General features: G+C 40.9%; 15 non-coding genes across 15 annotated transcripts; all 15 read left to right on the top strand.

The window, feature by feature from the left end:
- The first annotated feature begins 1,132 nt into the window (after window positions 1–1,132).
- Trnah-gug (transfer RNA histidin (anticodon GUG)) lies at window positions 1,133–1,204 on the top strand. The gene has a single exon. It is a non-coding gene; the product is annotated as a tRNA-His (tRNA).
- An 898-nt stretch (window positions 1,205–2,102) lies between these two features.
- Window positions 2,103–2,174, top strand: Trnah-gug (transfer RNA histidin (anticodon GUG)). The gene has a single exon. It is a non-coding gene; the product is annotated as a tRNA-His (tRNA).
- Window positions 2,175–4,056: 1,882 nt separating this feature from the next.
- On the top strand, window positions 4,057–4,128 carry Trnah-gug (transfer RNA histidin (anticodon GUG)). Its single transcript has one exon. It is a non-coding gene; the product is annotated as a tRNA-His (tRNA).
- An 898-nt stretch (window positions 4,129–5,026) lies between these two features.
- Trnah-gug (transfer RNA histidin (anticodon GUG)) lies at window positions 5,027–5,098 on the top strand. The gene has a single exon. It is a non-coding gene; the product is annotated as a tRNA-His (tRNA).
- A 1,875-nt stretch (window positions 5,099–6,973) lies between these two features.
- On the top strand, window positions 6,974–7,045 carry Trnah-gug (transfer RNA histidin (anticodon GUG)). The gene has a single exon. It is a non-coding gene; the product is annotated as a tRNA-His (tRNA).
- Window positions 7,046–8,285: 1,240 nt separating this feature from the next.
- Window positions 8,286–8,357, top strand: Trnah-gug (transfer RNA histidin (anticodon GUG)). The gene has a single exon. It is a non-coding gene; the product is annotated as a tRNA-His (tRNA).
- A 570-nt stretch (window positions 8,358–8,927) lies between these two features.
- On the top strand, window positions 8,928–8,999 carry Trnah-gug (transfer RNA histidin (anticodon GUG)). Its single transcript has one exon. It is a non-coding gene; the product is annotated as a tRNA-His (tRNA).
- A 255-nt stretch (window positions 9,000–9,254) lies between these two features.
- Trnah-gug (transfer RNA histidin (anticodon GUG)) lies at window positions 9,255–9,326 on the top strand. The gene has a single exon. It is a non-coding gene; the product is annotated as a tRNA-His (tRNA).
- A 1,540-nt stretch (window positions 9,327–10,866) lies between these two features.
- Window positions 10,867–10,938, top strand: Trnah-gug (transfer RNA histidin (anticodon GUG)). The gene has a single exon. It is a non-coding gene; the product is annotated as a tRNA-His (tRNA).
- A 1,233-nt stretch (window positions 10,939–12,171) lies between these two features.
- Trnah-gug (transfer RNA histidin (anticodon GUG)) lies at window positions 12,172–12,243 on the top strand. Its single transcript has one exon. It is a non-coding gene; the product is annotated as a tRNA-His (tRNA).
- An 898-nt stretch (window positions 12,244–13,141) lies between these two features.
- Window positions 13,142–13,213, top strand: Trnah-gug (transfer RNA histidin (anticodon GUG)). Its single transcript has one exon. It is a non-coding gene; the product is annotated as a tRNA-His (tRNA).
- A 249-nt stretch (window positions 13,214–13,462) lies between these two features.
- On the top strand, window positions 13,463–13,534 carry Trnah-gug (transfer RNA histidin (anticodon GUG)). The gene has a single exon. It is a non-coding gene; the product is annotated as a tRNA-His (tRNA).
- A 249-nt stretch (window positions 13,535–13,783) lies between these two features.
- Window positions 13,784–13,855, top strand: Trnah-gug (transfer RNA histidin (anticodon GUG)). The gene has a single exon. It is a non-coding gene; the product is annotated as a tRNA-His (tRNA).
- A 253-nt stretch (window positions 13,856–14,108) lies between these two features.
- On the top strand, window positions 14,109–14,180 carry Trnah-gug (transfer RNA histidin (anticodon GUG)). Its single transcript has one exon. It is a non-coding gene; the product is annotated as a tRNA-His (tRNA).
- Window positions 14,181–15,084: 904 nt separating this feature from the next.
- Trnah-gug (transfer RNA histidin (anticodon GUG)) lies at window positions 15,085–15,156 on the top strand. Its single transcript has one exon. It is a non-coding gene; the product is annotated as a tRNA-His (tRNA).
- The last annotated feature ends 639 nt before the right edge of the window (window positions 15,157–15,795 follow it).

Below are 15,795 nucleotides of genomic sequence, written 5' to 3'. Positions count from 1 at the left end.
ATTGCATTTTAAACTGCAAACACTTTCAAATTATTGGAACTTATTGAAAACTTTTGCATGAACATAATCAGCAGAGTGGCGCAGCGGAAGCGTGCTGGGCCCATAACCCAGAGGTCGATGGATCGAAACCATCCTCTGCTCCATACATGCTGTGATCGTATAGTGGTTAGCACTTCACGTTGTGGCCGTGACAACCCAGGTTCGAACCGTGGTCACAGCAGATTTGTTTTTTGTTTTTTGTTTGTTTCTGGCGATTGTTTTAAGTTGCTTTGCATTTGTGAACAAACATAAAAATTCTGGTTGCATCTATTCTCGAATTTTTTGAATGATTGCATTTTAAACTGCAAACACTTTCAAATCATTGGAACTTATTGAAAACTGTTGCATCTACAAAATCAGCAGAGTGGCGCAGCGGAAGCGTGCTGGGCCCATAACCCAGAGGTCGATGGATCGAAACCATCCTCTGCTACATACATGCTGTGATCGTATAGTGGTTAGTACTTCACGTTGTTGCCGTGACAACCCAGGTTCGAATGCTGGTCACAGCACATTTGTTTTTTGTTTTTTGCTTGTTTCTGGCGATTGTTTTAAGTTGCTTTGCATTTGTGAACAAACATAAAAATTCTGGTTGCATCTATTCTGGAATTTTTTGAATGATTGCATTTTAAACTGCAAACACTTTCAAATTATTGGAACTTATTGAAAACTTTTGCATGAACATAATCAGCAGAGTGGCGCAGCGGAAGCGTGCTGGGCCCATAACCCAGAGGTCGATGGATCGAAACCATCCTCTGCTACATACATGCTGTGATCGTATAGTGGTTAGCACTTCACGTTGTGGCCGTGACAACCCAGGTTCGAACCGTGGTCACAGCAGATTTGTTTTTTGTTTTTTGTTTGTTTCTGGCGATTGTTTTAAGTTGCTTTGCATTTGTGAACAAACATAAAAATTCTGGTTGCATCTATTCTCGAATTTTTTGAATGATTGCATTTTAAACTGCAAACACTTTCAAGTTATTGAAACTTATTGAAAACTTTTGCATGAACATAATCAGCAGAGTGGCGCAGCGGAAGCGTGCTGGGCCCATAACCCAGAGGTTGAGGGATCGAAACCATCCTCTGCTACATACATGCTGTGATCGTATAGTGGTTAGTACTTCACGTTGTGGCCGTGACAACCCAGGTTCGAATCCTGGTCACAGCAGATTTGTTTTTTGTTTGTTTCTGGCGATTGTTTTAAGTTGCTTTGCATTTGTGAACAAAGATAAAAATTCTGGTTGCATCTATTCTCGAATTTCTTGAATGATTGCATTTTAAACTGCAAACACTATCAAATTATTGGAACTTATTGAAAACTAGTGCATCGTCTAAATCAGCAGAGTGGCGCAGCGGAAGCGTGCTGGACCCATAACCCAGAGGTCGATGGATCGAAACCATCCTCTGCTACATACATGCTGTGATCGCGCAGTGGTTAGTACTTCACGTTGTGGCCGTGACAACCCAGGTTCGAATCCTTGTCACAGCAGATTTATTTTTTGTTTGTTTCTGGCGATTGTTTTAAGTTGCTTTGCATTTGTGAACAAACATAAAAATTCTGGTTGCGTCTATTCTCGAATTTCTTGAACGATTGCATTTTAAACTGCAAAGACTTTCAAACCATTGGAACTTATTGAAAACTGTTGCATCGTCAAAATCAGCAGAGTGGCGCAGCGGAAGCGTGCTGGGCCCATAACCCAGAGGTCGATGGATCGAAACCATCCTCTGCTCCATACATGCTGTGATCGTATAGTGGTTAGTACTTCACGTTGTGGCCGTGACAACCCAGATTCGAATCCTGGTCACAGCACATTTGTTTTTTGTTTTTTGTTTGTTTCTTGCGATTGTTTTAAGTTGCTTTGCATTTGTGAACAAACATAAAAATTCTGGTTGCATCTATTCTCGAATTTCTTGAATGATTGCATTTTAAACTGCAAACACTATCAAATTATTGGAACTTATTGAAAACTTTTGCATCGTCAAAATCAGCAGAGTGGCGCAGCGGAAGCGTGCTGGGCCCATAACCCAGAGGTCGATGGATCGAAACCATCCTCTGCTACATACATGCTGTGATCGTATAGTGGTTAGTACTTCACGTTGTGGCCGTGACAACCCAGGTTCGAATCCTGGTCACAGCAGATTTGTTTTTTGTTTGTTTCTGGCGATTGTTTTAAGTTGCTTTGCATTTGTGAACAAACATAAAAATTCTGGTTGCATCTATTCTCGAATTTCTTGAATGATTGCATTTTAAACTGCAAACACTATCAAATTATTGGAACTTATTGAAAACTTTTGCATGAACATAATCAGCAGAGTGGCGCAGCGGAAGCGTACTGGACCCATAACCCAGAGGTCGATGGATCGAAACCATCCTCTGCTACATACATGCTGTGATCGCGTAGTGGTTAGTACTTCACGTTGTGGCCGTGACAACCCAGGTTCGAATCCTGGTCACAGCAGATTTGTTTTTTGTTTGTTTCTGGCGATTGTTTTAAGTTGCTTTGCATTTGTGAACAAACATAAAAATTCTGGTTGCATCTATTCTCGAATTTTTTGAACGATTGCATTTTAAACTGCAAACACTTTCAAATTATTGGAACTTATTGAAAACTGTTGCATCGACAAAATCAGCAGAGTGGCGCAGCGGAAGCGTGCTGGGCCCATAACCCAGAGGTCGATGGATCGAAACCAACCTCTGCTACAAACATGCTGTGATCGTATAGTGGTTAGTACTTCACGTTGTGGCCGTGACAACCCAGGTTCGAACCGTGGTCACAGCAGATTTGTTTTTTGTTTTTTGTTTGTTTCTGGCGATTGTTTTAAGTTGCTTTGCATTTGTGAACAAACATAAAAATTCTGGTTGCATCTATTCTGGAATTTTTTGAATGATTGCATTTTAAACTGCAAACACTTTCAAGTTATTGGAACTTATTGAAAACTGTTGCATGAACATAATCAGCAGAGTGGCGCAGCGGAAGCGTGCTGGGCCCATAATCCAGAGGTCGATGGATCGAAACCATCCTCTGCTACATACATGCTGTGATCGTATAGTGGTTAGCACTTCACGTTGTGGCCGTGACAACCCAGGTTCGAACCGTGGTCACAGCAGATTTGTTTTTTGTTTTTTGTTTGTTTCTGGCGATTGTTTTAAGTTGCTTTGCATTTGTGAACAAACATAAAAATTCTGGTTGCATCTATTCTCGAATTTTTTGAATGATTGCATTTTAAACTGCAAACACTTTCAAATCATTGGAACTTATTGAAAACTGTTGCATCTACAAAATCAGCAGAGTGGCGCAGCGGAAGCGTGCTGGGCCCATAACCCAGAGGTCGATGGATCGAAACCATCCTCTGCTACATACATGCTGTGATCGTATAGTGGTTAGTACTTCACGTTGTTGCCGTGACAACCCAGGTTCGAATGCTGGTCACAGCACATTTGTTTTTTGTTTTTTGCTTGTTTCTGGCGATTGTTTTAAGTTGCTTTGCATTTGTGAACAAACATAAAAATTCTGGTTGCATCTATTCTGGAATTTTTTGAATGATTGCATTTTAAACTGCAAACACTTTCAAATTATTGGAACTTATTGAAAACTTTTGCATGAACATAATCAGCAGAGTGGCGCAGCGGAAGCGTGCTGGGCCCATAACCCAGAGGTCGATGGATCGAAACCATCCTCTGCTACATACATGCTGTGATCGTATAGTGGTTAGCACTTCACGTTGTGGCCGTGACAACCCAGGTTCGAACCGTGGTCACAGCAGATTTGTTTTTTGTTTTTTGTTTGTTTCTGGCGATTGTTTTAAGTTGCTTTGCATTTGTGAACAAACATAAAAATTCTGGTTGCATCTATTCTCGAATTTTTTGAATGATTGCATTTTAAACTGCAAACACTTTCAAGTTATTGAAACTTATTGAAAACTTTTGCATGAACATAATCAGCAGAGTGGCGCAGCGGAAGCGTGCTGGGCCCATAACCCAGAGGTTGAGGGATCGAAACCATCCTCTGCTACATACATGCTGTGATCGTATAGTGGTTAGTACTTCACGTTGTGGCCGTGACAACCCAGGTTCGAATCCTGGTCACAGCAGATTTGTTTTTTGTTTGTTTCTGGCGATTGTTTTAAGTTGCTTTGCATTTGTGAACAAAGATAAAAATTCTGGTTGCATCTATTCTCGAATTTCTTGAATGATTGCATTTTAAACTGCAAACACTATCAAATTATTGGAACTTATTGAAAACTAGTGCATCGTCTAAATCAGCAGAGTGGCGCAGCGGAAGCGTGCTGGACCCATAACCCAGAGGTCGATGGATCGAAACCATCCTCTGCTACATACATGCTGTGATCGCGCAGTGGTTAGTACTTCACGTTGTGGCCGTGACAACCCAGGTTCGAATCCTTGTCACAGCAGATTTATTTTTTGTTTGTTTCTGGCGATTGTTTTAAGTTGCTTTGCATTTGTGAACAAACATAAAAATTCTGGTTGCGTCTATTCTCGAATTTCTTGAACGATTGCATTTTAAACTGCAAAGACTTTCAAACCATTGGAACTTATTGAAAACTGTTGCATCGTCAAAATCAGCAGAGTGGCGCAGCGGAAGCGTGCTGGGCCCATAACCCAGAGGTCGATGGATCGAAACCATCCTCTGCTCCATACATGCTGTGATCGTATAGTGGTTAGTACTTCACGTTGTGGCCGTGACAACCCAGATTCGAATCCTGGTCACAGCACATTTGTTTTTTGTTTTTTGTTTGTTTCTTGCGATTGTTTTAAGTTGCTTTGCATTTGTGAACAAACATAAAAATTCTGGTTGCATCTATTCTCGAATTTCTTGAATGATTGCATTTTAAACTGCAAACACTATCAAATTATTGGAACTTATTGAAAACTTTTGCATCGTCAAAATCAGCAGAGTGGCGCAGCGGAAGCGTGCTGGGCCCATAACCCAGAGGTCGATGGATCGAAACCATCCTCTGCTACATACATGCTGTGATCGTATAGTGGTTAGTACTTCACGTTGTGGCCGTGACAACCCAGGTTCGAATCCTGGTCACAGCAGATTTGTTTTTTGTTTGTTTCTGGCGATTGTTTTAAGTTGCTTTGCATTTGTGAACAAACATAAAAATTCTGGTTGCATCTATTCTCGAATTTCTTGAATGATTGCATTTTAAACTGCAAACACTATCAAATTATTGGAACTTATTGAAAACTTTTGCATGAACATAATCAGCAGAGTGGCGCAGCGGAAGCGTACTGGACCCATAACCCAGAGGTCGATGGATCGAAACCATCCTCTGCTACATACATGCTGTGATCGCGTAGTGGTTAGTACTTCACGTTGTGGCCGTGACAACCCAGGTTCGAATCCTGGTCACAGCAGATTTGTTTTTTGTTTGTTTCTGGCGATTGTTTTAAGTTGCTTTGCATTTGTGAACAAACATAAAAATTCTGGTTGCATCTATTCTCGAATTTTTTGAACGATTGCATTTTAAACTGCAAACACTTTCAAATTATTGGAACTTATTGAAAACTGTTGCATCGACAAAATCAGCAGAGTGGCGCAGCGGAAGCGTGCTGGGCCCATAACCCAGAGGTCGATGGATCGAAACCAACCTCTGCTACAAACATGCTGTGATCGTATAGTGGTTAGTACTTCACGTTGTGGCCGTGACAACCCAGGTTCGAACCGTGGTCACAGCAGATTTGTTTTTTGTTTTTTGTTTGTTTCTGGCGATTGTTTTAAGTTGCTTTGCATTTGTGAACAAACATAAAAATTCTGGTTGCATCTATTCTGGAATTTTTTGAATGATTGCATTTTAAACTGCAAACACTTTCAAGTTATTGGAACTTATTGAAAACTGTTGCATGAACATAATCAGCAGAGTGGCGCAGCGGAAGCGTGCTGGGCCCATAATCCAGAGGTCGATGGATCGAAACCATCCTCTGCTACATACATGCTGTGATCGTATAGTGGTTAGCACTTCACGTTGTGGCCGTGACAACCCAGGTTCGAACCGTGGTCACAGCAGATTTGTTTTTTGTTTTTTGTTTGTTTCTGGCGATTGTTTTAAGTTGCTTTGCATTTGTGAACAAACATAAAAATTCTGGTTGCATCTATTCTCGAATTTTTTGAATGATTGCATTTTAAACTGCAAACACTTTCAAGTTATTGGAACTTATTGAAAACTTTTGCATGAACATAATCAGCAGATTGGCGCAGCGGAAGCGTACTGGACCCATAACCCAGAGGTCGATGGATCGAAACCATCCTCTGCTACATACATGCTGTGATCGTATAGTGGTTAGTACTTCACGTTGTGGCCGTGACAACCCAGGTTCGAATCCTGGTCGCAGCTGATGTGTTTTTTGTTTTTTGTTTGTTTCTGGCGATTGTTTTAAGTTGCTTTGCATTTGTGAACAAAGATAAAAATTCTGGTTGCATCTATTCTGGAATTTCTTGAATGATTGCATTTTAAACTGCAAACACTATCAAATTATTGGAACTTATTGAAAACTTTTGCATGAACATAATCAGCAGAGTGGCGCAGCGGAAGCGTACTGGACCCATAACCCAGAGGTCGATGGATCGAAACCATCCTCTGCTACATACATGCTGTGATCGTATAGTGGTTAGTACTTCACGTTGTGGCCGTGACAACCCAGGTTCGAATCCTGGTCACAGTAGATTTGTTTTTTGTTTGTTTCTGGCGATTGTTTTAAGTTGCTTTGCATTTGTGAACAAAGATAAAAATTCTGGTTGCATCTATTCTGGGATTTCTTGAATGATTGCATTTTAAACTGCAAACACTATCAAATTATTGGAACTTATTGAAAACTTTTGCATGAACATAATCAGCAGAGTGGCGCAGCGGAAGCGTGCTGGGCCCATAACCCAGAGGTCGATGAATCAGAACCATCCTCTGCTACATACATGCTGTGATCGTATAGTGGTTAGTACTTCACGTTGTGGCCGTGACAACCCAGGTTCGAATCCTGGTCACAGCAGATTTGTTTTTTGTTTTTTGTTTGTTTCTGGCGATTGTTTTAAGTTGCTTTGCATTTGTGAACAAACATAAACATACTGGTTGCATCTATTCTCGAATTTCTTGAATGATTGCATTTTAAACTGCAAACACTTTCAAATTATTGGAACTTATTGAAAACTTTTGCATGAACATAATCAGCAGAGTGGCGCAGCGGAAGCGTGCTGGGCCCATAACCCAGAGGTCGATGGATCGAAACCATCCTCTGCTCCATACATGCTGTGATCGTATAGTGGTTAGCACTTCACGTTGTGGCCGTGACAACCCAGGTTCGAACCGTGGTCACAGCAGATTTGTTTTTTGTTTTTTGTTTGTTTCTGGCGATTGTTTTAAGTTGCTTTGCATTTGTGAACAAACATAAAAATTCTGGTTGCATCTATTCTCGAATTTTTTGAATGATTGCATTTTAAACTGCAAACACTTTCAAATCATTGGAACTTATTGAAAACTGTTGCATCTACAAAATCAGCAGAGTGGCGCAGCGGAAGCGTGCTGGGCCCATAACCCAGAGGTCGATGGATCGAAACCATCCTCTGCTACATACATGCTGTGATCGTATAGTGGTTAGTACTTCACGTTGTTGCCGTGACAACCCAGGTTCGAATGCTGGTCACAGCACATTTGTTTTTTGTTTTTTGCTTGTTTCTGGCGATTGTTTTAAGTTGCTTTGCATTTGTGAACAAACATAAAAATTCTGGTTGCATCTATTCTGGAATTTTTTGAATGATTGCATTTTAAACTGCAAACACTTTCAAATTATTGGAACTTATTGAAAACTTTTGCATGAACATAATCAGCAGAGTGGCGCAGCGGAAGCGTGCTGGGCCCATAACCCAGAGGTCGATGGATCGAAACCATCCTCTGCTACATACATGCTGTGATCGTATAGTGGTTAGCACTTCACGTTGTGGCCGTGACAACCCAGGTTCGAACCGTGGTCACAGCAGATTTGTTTTTTGTTTTTTGTTTGTTTCTGGCGATTGTTTTAAGTTGCTTTGCATTTGTGAACAAACATAAAAATTCTGGTTGCATCTATTCTCGAATTTTTTGAATGATTGCATTTTAAACTGCAAACACTTTCAAGTTATTGAAACTTATTGAAAACTTTTGCATGAACATAATCAGCAGAGTGGCGCAGCGGAAGCGTGCTGGGCCCATAACCCAGAGGTTGAGGGATCGAAACCATCCTCTGCTACATACATGCTGTGATCGTATAGTGGTTAGTACTTCACGTTGTGGCCGTGACAACCCAGGTTCGAATCCTGGTCACAGCAGATTTGTTTTTTGTTTGTTTCTGGCGATTGTTTTAAGTTGCTTTGCATTTGTGAACAAAGATAAAAATTCTGGTTGCATCTATTCTGGAATTTCTTGAATGATTCCATTTTAAACTGCAAAGACTTTCAAATTATTGGAACTTATTGAAAACTTTTGCATGAACATAATCAGCAGAGTGGCGCAGCGGAAGCGTGCTGGGCCCATAACCCAGAGGTCGATGGATCGAAACCATCCTCTGCTACATACATGCTGTGATCGTATAGTGGTTAGTAATTCACGTTGTGGCCGTGACAACCCAGGTTCGAATCCTGGTCACAGCAGATTTGTTTTTTGTTTGTTTCTGGCGATTGTTTTAAGTTGCTTTGCATTTGTGAACAAACATACAAATTATGGTTGCATCTATTTTGGAATTTCTTGAATGATTGCATTTTAAACTGCAAACACTATCAAATTATTGGAACTTATTGAAAACTGTTGCATGAACATAATCAGCAGAGTGGCGCAGCGGAAGCGTGCTGGGCCCATAACCCAGAGGTCGATGGATCGAAACCATCCTCTGCTACATACATGCTGTGATCGTATAGTGGTTAGTACTTCACGTTGTGGCCGTGACAACCCAGGTTCGAATCCTGGTCACAGCAGATTTGTTTTTGGTTTTTTTTTTGTTTCTGGCGATTGTTTTAAGTTGCTTTGCATTTGTGAACAAACATAAAAATTCTGGTTGCATCTATTCTGGAATTTCTTGAATGATTGCATTTTAAACTGCAAACACTATCAAATCATTGGAACTTATTGAAAACTTTTGCATGAACATAATCAGCAGAGTGGCGCAGCGGAAGCGTACTGGGCCCATAACCCAGAGGTCGATGGATCGAAACCATCTCTGCTACATACATGCTGTGATCGTATAGTGGTTAGTACTTCACGTTGTGGCCGTGACAACCCAGGTTCGAATCCTGGTCACAGCAGATTTATTTTTTGTTTGTTTCTGGCGATTGTTTTAAGTTGCTTTGCATTTGTGAACAAACATAAAAATTCTGGTTGCATCTATTCTCGAATTTCTTGAATGATTGCATTTTAAACTGCAAAGACTTTCAAATCATTGGAACTTATTGAAAACTGGTGCATCGTCAAAATCAGCAGAGTGGCGCAGCGGAAGCGTGCTGGGCCCATAACCCAGAGGTCGATCGATCGAAACCATCTTCTGCTATATACATGCTGTGATCGTATAGTGGTTAGTACTTCACGTTGTGCCCGTGACAACCCAGGTTCGAATCCTGGTCACAGCAGATTTGTTTTAGGTTTGTTTCTGGCGATTGTTTTAAGTTGCTTTGCATTTGTGAACAAACATACAAATTCTGGTTGCATCTATTCTGGAATTTCTTGAATGTTTGCATTTTAAACTGCAAACACTTTCAAGTTATTGGAACTTATTGAAAACTTTTGCATGAACATAATCAGCAGAGTGGCGCAGCGGAGGCGTGCTGGGCCCATAACCCAGAGGTCGATGGATCGAAACCATCCTCTGCTACATACATGCTGTGATCGTATAGTGGTTAGTACTTCACGTTGTGGCCGTGACAACCCAGGTTCCAATCCTGGTCACAGCAGATTTGTTTTTTGTTTTTTGTTTGTTTCTGGCGATTGTTTTAAGTTGCTTTGCATTTGTGAACAAACATAAAAATTCTGGTTGCGTCTATTCTCGAATTTCTTGAATGATTTCATTTTAAACTGCAAAGACTTTCGAATCATTGGAACTTATTGAAAACTGGTGCATCGTCAAAATCAGCAGAGTGGCGCAGCGGAAGCGTGCTGGGCCCATAACCCAGAGGTCGATCGATCGAAACCATCCTCTGCTACATACATGCTGTGATCGTATAGTGGTTAGTACTTCACGTTGTGGCCGTGACAACCCAGGTTCGAAGCCTGGTCACAGCAGATTTGTTTTTTGTTTGTTTCTGGCGATTGTTTTAAGTTGCTTTGCATTTGTGAACAAACATAAAAATTCTGGTTGCGTCTATTCTCGAATTTCTTGAATGATTCCATTTTAAACTGCAAACACTTTCAAATTATTGGAACTTATTGAAAACTTTTGCACGAACATAATCAGCAGAGTGGCGCAGCGGAAGCGTGCTGGGCCCATAACCCAGAGGTCGATGAATCGAAACCATCCTCTGCTCCATACATGCTGTGATCGTATAGTGGTTAGTACTTCACGTTGTGGCCGTGACAACCCAGATTCGAATCCTGGTCACAGCAGATTTGTTTTTTGTTTGTTTCTGGCGATTGTTTTAAGTTGCTTTGCATTTGTGAACAAACATAAAAATTCTGGTTGCGTCTATTTTGGAATTTCTTGAACGATTGCATTTTAAACTGCAAAGACTTTCAAATCATTGGAACTTATTGAAAACTGGTGCATCGTCAAAATCAGCAGAGTGGCGCAGCGGAAGCGTGCTGGGCCCATAACCCAGAGGTCGATGAATCAGAACCATCCTCTGCTACATACATGCTGTGATCGTATAGTGGTTAGTACTTCACGTTGTGGCCGTGACAACCCAGGTTCGAATCCTGGTCACAGCAGATTTGTTTTTTGTTTGTTTCTGGCGATTGTTTTAAGTTGCTTTGCATTTGTGAACAAACATAAACATTCTGGTTGCGTCTATTCTGGAATTTCTTGAATGATTGCATTTTAAACTGCAAACACTTTCAAATTATTGGAACTTATTGAAAACTTTTGCATGAACATAATCAGCAGAGTGGCGCAGCGGAAGCGTGCTGGGCCCATAAACCAGAGGTCGATGGATCGAAACCATCCTCTGCTCCATACATGCTGTGATCGTATAGTGGTTAGCACTTCACGTTGTGGCCGTGACAACCCAGGTTCGAACCGTGGTCACAGCAGATTTGTTTTTTGTTTTTTGTTTGTTTCTGGCGATTGTTTTAAGTTGCTTTGCATTTGTGAACAAACATAAAAATTCTGGTTGCATCTATTCTCGAATTTTTTGAATGATTGCATTTTAAACTGCAAACACTTTCAAATCATTGGAACTTATTGAAAACTGTTGCATCTACAAAATCAGCAGAGTGGCGCAGCGGAAGCGTGCTGGGCCCATAACCCAGAGGTCGATGGATCGAAACCATCCTCTGCTACATACATGCTGTGATCGTATAGTGGTTAGTACTTCACGTTGTGGCCGTGACAACCCAGGTTCGAATGCTGGTCACAGCAGATTTGTTTTTTGTTTTTTGCTTGTTTCTGGCGATTGTTTTAAGTTGCTTTGCATTTGTGAACAAACATAAAAATTCTGGTTGCATCTATTCTGGAATTTTTTGAATGATTGCATTTTAAACTGCAAACACTTTCAAATTATTGGAACTTATTGAAAACTTTTGCATCGTCAAAATCAGCAGAGTGGCGCAGAGGAAGCGTGCTGGGCCCATAACCCAGAGGTCGATGGATCGAAACCATCCTCTGCTACATACATGCTGTGATCGTATAGTGGTTAGCACTTCACGTTGTGGCCGTGACAACCCAGGTTCGAACCGTGGTCACAGCAGATTTGTTTTTTGTTTTTTGTTTGTTTCTGGCGATTGTTTTAAGTTGCTTTGCATTTGTGAACAAACATAAAAATTCTGGTTGCATCTATTCTCGAATTTTTTGAATGATTGCATTTTAAACTGCAAAGACTTTCAAGTTATTGAAACTTATTGAAAACTTTTGCATGAACATAATCAGCAGAGTGGCGTAGCGGAAGCGTGCTGGGCCCATAACCCAGAGGTTGAGGGATCGAAACCATCCTCTGCTACATACATGCTGTGATCGTATAGTGGTTAGTACTTCACGTTGTGGCCGTGACAACCCAGGTTCGAATCCTGGTCACAGCAGATTTGTTTTTTGTTTTTTGTTTGTTTCTGGCGATTGTTTTAAGTTGCTTTGCATTTGTGAACAAAGATAAAAATTCTGGTTGCATCTATTCTGGAATTTCTTGAATGATTGCATTTTAAACTGCAAAGACTTTCAAATTATTGGAACTTATTGAAAACTTTTGCATGAACATAATCAGCAGAGTGGCGCAGCGGAAGCGTGCTGGGCCCATAACCCAGAGGTCGATGGATCGAAACCATCCTCTGCTACATACATGCTGTGATCGTATAGTGGTTAGTACTTCACGTTGTGGCCGTGACAACCCAGATTCGAATTCTGGTCACAGCAGATTTGTTTTTTGTTTGTTTCTGGCGATTGTTTTAAGTTGCTTTGCATTTGTGAACAAACATAAAAATTCTGGTTGCGTCTATTCTCGAATTTCTTGAATGATTGCATTTTAAACTGCAAAGACTTTCAAATCATTGGAACTTATTGAAAACTGGTGCATCGACCAAATCAGCAGAGTGGCGCAGCGGAAGCGTGCTGGGCCCATAACCCAGAGGTTGAGGGATCGAAACCATCCTCTGCTACATACATGCTGTGATCGTATAGTGGTTAGTACTTCACGTTGTGGCCATGACAACCCAGGTTCGAATCCTGGTCACAGCAGATTTGTTTTTTGTTTGTTTCTGGCGATTGTTTTAAGTTGCTTTGCATTTGTGAACAAACATAAAAATTCTGGTTGCGTCTATTCTCGAATTTCTTGAATGATTGCATTTTAAACTGCAAACACTATCAAATTATTGGAACTTATTGAAAACTTTTGCATGAACATAATCAGCAGAGTGGCGCAGCGGAAGCGTGCTGGGCCCATAACCCAGAGGTCGATGGATCGAAACCATCCTCTGCTACATACATGCTGTGATCGTATAGTGGTTAGTACTTCACGTTGTGGCCGTGACAACCCAGGTTCGAATCCTGGTCACAGCAGATTTGTTTTTTGTTTGTTTCTGGCGATTGTTTTAAGTTGCTTTGCATTTGTGAACAAACATACAAATTATGGTTGCATCTATTTTGGAATTTCTTGAATGATTGCATTTTAAACTGCAAACACTATCAAATTATTGGAACTTATTGAAAACTGTTGCATGAACATAATCAGCAGAGTGGCGCAGCGGAAGCGTGCTGGGCCCATAACCCAGAGGTCGATGGATCGAAACCATCCTCTGCTACATACATGCTGTGATCGTATAGTGGTTAGTACTTCACGTTGTGGCCGTGACAACCCAGGTTCGAATCCTGGTCACAGCAGATTTGTTTTAGGTTTGTTTCTGGCGATTGTTTTAAGTTGCTTTGCATTTGTGAACAAACATAAAAATTCTGGTTGCATCTATTCTCGAATTTTTTGAATGATTGCATTTTAAACTGCAAACACTATCAAATTATTGGAACTTATTGAAAACTGGTGCATGAACATAATCAGCAGAGTGCCGCAGCGGAAGCGTGCTGAGCCCATAACCCAGAGGTCGATGCATCGAAACCATCCTATGCTACATACATGCTGTGATCGTATAGTGGTTAGTACTTCACGTTGTGGCCGTGACAACCCAGGTTCGAATCCTGGTCACAGCAGATTTTTTTTTGGTTTTTTTTGTTTCTGGCGATTGTTTTAAGTTGCTTTGCATTTGTGAACAAACATACAAATTATGGTTGCATCTATTCTGGAATTTCTTGAATGATTGCATTTTAAACTGCAAACACTATCAAATCATTGGAACTTATTGAAAACTTTTGCATGAACATAATCAGCAGAGTGGCGCAGCGGAAGCGTACTGGGCCCATAACCCAGAGGTCGATGGATCAAAACCATCTCTGCTACATACATGCTGTGATCGTATAGTGGTTAGTACTTCACGTTGTGGCCGTGACAACCCAGGTTCGAATCCTGGTCACAGCAGATTTAATTTTTGTTTGTTTCTGGCGATTGTTTTAAGTTGCTTTGCATTTGTGAACAAACATAAAAATTCTGGTTGCATCTATTCTCGAATTTCTTGAATGATTGCATTTTAAACTGCAAAGACTTTCAAATCATTGTAACTTATTGAAAACTGGTGCATCGTCAAAATCAGCAGAGTGGCGCAGCGAAGCGTGCTGGGCCCATAACCCAGAGGTCGATCGATCGAAACCATCTTCTGATATATACGTGCTGTGATCGTATAGTGGTTAGTACTTCACGTTGTGGCCGTGACAACCCAGGTTCGAACCGTGGTCACAGCAGATTTGTTTTTTGTTTTTTGTTTGTTTCTGGCGATTGTTTTAAGTTGCTTTGCATTTGTGAACAAACATAAAAATTCTGGTTGCATCTATTCTCGAATTTTTTGAATGATTGCATTTTAAACTGCAAACACTTTCAAATTATTGGAACTTATTGAAAACTTTTGCATGAACATAATCAGCAGAGTGGCGCAGAGGAAGCGTGCTGGGCCCATAACCCAGAGGTCGATGGATCGAAACCATCCTCTGCTACATACATGCTGTGATCGTATAGTGGTTAGCACTTCACGTTGTGGCCGTGACAACCCAGGTTCGAACCGTGGTCACAGCAGATTTGTTTTTTGTTTTTTGTTTGTTTCTGGCGATTGTTTTAAGTTGCTTTGCATTTGTGAACAAACATAAAAATTCTGGTTGCATCTATTCTCGAATTTTTTGAATGATTGCATTTTAAACTGCAAACACTTTCAAGTTATTGAAACTTATTGAAAACTTTTGCATGAACATAATCAGCAGAGTGGCGCAGCGGAAGCGTGCTGGGCCCATAACCCAGAGGTTGAGGGATCGAAACCATCCTCTGCTACATACATGCTGTGATCGTATAGTGGTTAGTACTTCACGTTGTGGCCGTGACAACCCAGGTTCGAATCCTGGTCACAGCAGATTTGTTTTTTGTTTTTTGTTTGTTTCTGGCGATTGTTTTAAGTTGCTTTGCATTTGTGAACAAAGATAAAAATTCTGGTTGCATCTATTCTGGAATTTCTTGAATGATTGCATTTTAAACTGCAAAGACTTTCAAATTATTGGAACTTATTGAAAACTTTTGCATGAACATAATCAGCAGAGTGGCGCAGCGGAAGCGTGCTGGGCCCATAACCCAGAGGTCGATGGATCGAAACCATCCTCTGCTACATACATGCTGTGATCGTATAGTGGTTAGTACTTCACGTTGTGGCCGTGACAACCCAGATTCGAATTCTGGTCACAGCAGATTTGTTTTTTGTTTGTTTCTGGCGATTGTTTTAAGTTGCTTTGCATTTGTGAACAAACATAAAAATTCTGGTTGCGTCTATTCTCGAATTTCTTGAATGATTGCATTTTAAACTGCAAAGACTTTCAAATCATTGGAACTTATTGAAAACTGGTGCATCGACCAAATCAGCAGAGTGGCGCAGCGGAAGCGTGCTGGGCCCATAACCCAGAGGTTGAGGGATCGAAACCATCCTCTGCTACATACATGCTGTGATCGTATAGTGGTTAGTACTTCACGTTGTGGCCATGACAACCCAGGTTCGAATCCT

This window comes from Phallusia mammillata, chromosome 7 (assembly GCF_965637545.1).
Source record: "Phallusia mammillata chromosome 7, kaPhaMamm4.hap1.1, whole genome shotgun sequence".
In the NCBI taxonomy this organism is placed as follows: Eukaryota; Metazoa; Chordata; class Ascidiacea; order Phlebobranchia; family Ascidiidae; genus Phallusia; species Phallusia mammillata.
The sequence above is the reverse complement of the archived record's forward strand: the minus strand, read 5'-3'. Positions and strand labels throughout refer to the sequence as shown.